This window comes from Elephantulus edwardii, unplaced genomic scaffold (genome assembly GCF_000299155.1).
Source record: "Elephantulus edwardii isolate Elephantulus edwardi_28Jun2011 unplaced genomic scaffold, EleEdw1.0 scaffold00002, whole genome shotgun sequence".
NCBI classification, from domain to species: Eukaryota; Metazoa; Chordata; class Mammalia; order Macroscelidea; family Macroscelididae; genus Elephantulus; species Elephantulus edwardii.
Genome location: NW_006399752.1, coordinates 16,531,673 through 16,534,043, shown reverse-complemented (window position 1 = coordinate 16,534,043; position 2,371 = coordinate 16,531,673). Strand labels below are relative to the sequence as shown.

Sequence of the window (2,371 nt, the reverse complement as noted above, 5' to 3'; positions counted from 1 at the left end):
ACCAGTAGAGAGGAGAAAGAAGTGGGCACAGTGAACAGGCACATTAGAACTCTGGGAACGTGTAACTGACCACTGTCAAACCAGTGCAAGTTTCTTGGCTTCTCATGGAAAACATTTTATACACCTATTTTTTTTTCCTTCCATACTCTTTCAAGTCCATCAGTGTCCAAATAGTCCATTCCATTTTTGTCTTGTATTTTGTTGGTGATATTACAACACAATATTACATTTACTCCATTTCTTACCCCATGTGGAAAAATTAGATGATTTCAAAAACTTTTGTCAGCTCCGTTATTAGCCACCAACTCTTGTGCATCTCATCTCTAAACCAGTCTTCGAGTGCAGCAGGGGACTGTCTGCTGATCTTACTGACGATTGTCTGTAGCTTCAAAATATCTTCCATACATTTTGGGAGATTCACCAGGGATAGGTTCTATTTAGACACAAATTTCCTGTACTTTTTTTTTTAAACATCCACTTGTTTATGGTTTTTCTCAATACTTGTCACTATTCCAATATCAACAAATTTTTTACTTGGCACACACACATCGGTGTGCCCTGTTTTACTTGGTCTGCTTCCACAGTCACTCCCACACAACTGGATCTCTAGAATTGAAAATAAACTGAGGAAGACTCTTCGTCTTGCATGGAAATAGTGCTATGTGATTAACTTCTTGTTTCTGTTTCTTGTAGTCCTGTCTGTATTTTGTAAAGGCATCAAATAATTGATAAATAATGTCTGCACTAAAAATTCCAACTCCTAAACTATCAGCTATTTCTTGAGCATCCCATTCAATTCTCACATCAAAGGCCAAAATTACGGCATATTGAGGATCATGTTCCAACATCACTGATGCCTTCATAACATCTTTTTAATGGACTGAGCCAATATTGATTCCTGCCTAAGGTACTCCTGATGTTTTCAGAAATTCGAATTGAGCTTCCAAAGAACTCAGAGTAGACGCCTGGGCACAGACACCCTTCTCTTCTAAGTTGATGGCATTTAGTGTCTGCTTTAACTCATGGATCAACTCATCTTTAAGAACAAGGATCTCATCTTCTTTAAAAGCCCCCAGGAGCAGTAAACTAACTTGAATGGCAGCACTTAATTCGATTGGTTCTGACACTTCTTTATTTTATAGATGTTGTGCTTTTCTCTTTTATCATCTTCATCAATTGCCTTTTTTTTTTTTTGGCAAAGAGTCTTTTGATGGCACTTCAACACCCTGAACTGGTAAAAGTTTAAGAGTAGCTTGAGCTCTGGCTCTGGCTTCTCTCTGGGATTTAGTTAATAGTTTTCCTTCTTTTTTCAAGTGTTCTGTCCTTTCTGTATCTTTTTTTAATTTCCTTTCTCTTTTTTCTTGTTCCAAACATTCCTCTTCTTTACATTTGGCTTCTAATTCTTTGGATCATTTTATGCGTTCTTCATCTTCACTCTTCTGTCTTTCTTCATGTTCTTTTACCTTAGCCAGAACTTCTTGTATAGCTTTAACTGTGGCTTTGCTGGGTCCTTTTTCCTTTTCTTTCTCTTTTTCTTCCTTCTTTTTTCCCCTTTCTTTTTCTTTTTGTCTCCTTCATTGTCATCTTCTACTGCTGTGGGAGTCTTTCCTTTTTCCTTCAGAGACAAGGGATGCACCATCATCAACAGTTACTTTGGCTTTTACAGGTTCCTCAGATTTCATCAGAGATGCTTTTGTTTACTCTGATCCTTTTTACCTGTTTCTAGCTCTTCTTTTTCTTTTAGCTTCTGAACTTTTGTCTTCTCTTCATCCTTCTTTTTTCTCTCGTGTTCCTTCTTTTTTGCTTTCTTTTGGGCCATTATCGTAATTTTAAAGGAAGAATCATTATTTCCATTTGCACTCTCTACATTAGCACCTGGGTTATTCTTTTGATTTTTAATTTTTCTGTTCTTCTCTCGACTATAAAACTTCAACTGTTTCCTCACCACTTTCACCTGAAGAATTTGTTCTAGAATATTCTTTACTTCTTTTATTGTTATTCTCATCTTCATCTGACCCACCCCATTTCTTATTTGATTTCTGGGCCTCCTCTGAAGATTTCTTAGAAGTTTTACTAAAATCATCATCATCATCACTTCCAGAGAACAGTTCAAATTTTGGGTTTTCAGTCTTTTCTTAATTTTGACTCTTTATCTCCTGCTTTTTCATTATCATCAAAACTTTGGTTTTTGTCTTTCTGTTCTTTCCTTTTTTCACTTGTTTTTTTTTGTTGTTGTTGAATAAATTGCATTAACCTTTTTTTTTTTTATTAATCCCATCAGGGTTTTTTTTATTTTAATTTAGTTTGTTAATTTTCATTTCAATGAACATCTACAGAGATTTTGGAATTCCATTCATTCATTGTTGCACCC

General features: G+C 35.5%; 1 pseudogene; it reads right to left on the bottom strand.

The window, feature by feature from the left end:
* Window positions 1-259: 259 nt before the first annotated feature.
* The window catches only part of LOC102855247, a 3,233-nt pseudogene continuing 1,121 nt past the window's right edge, over window positions 260-2,371 (bottom strand).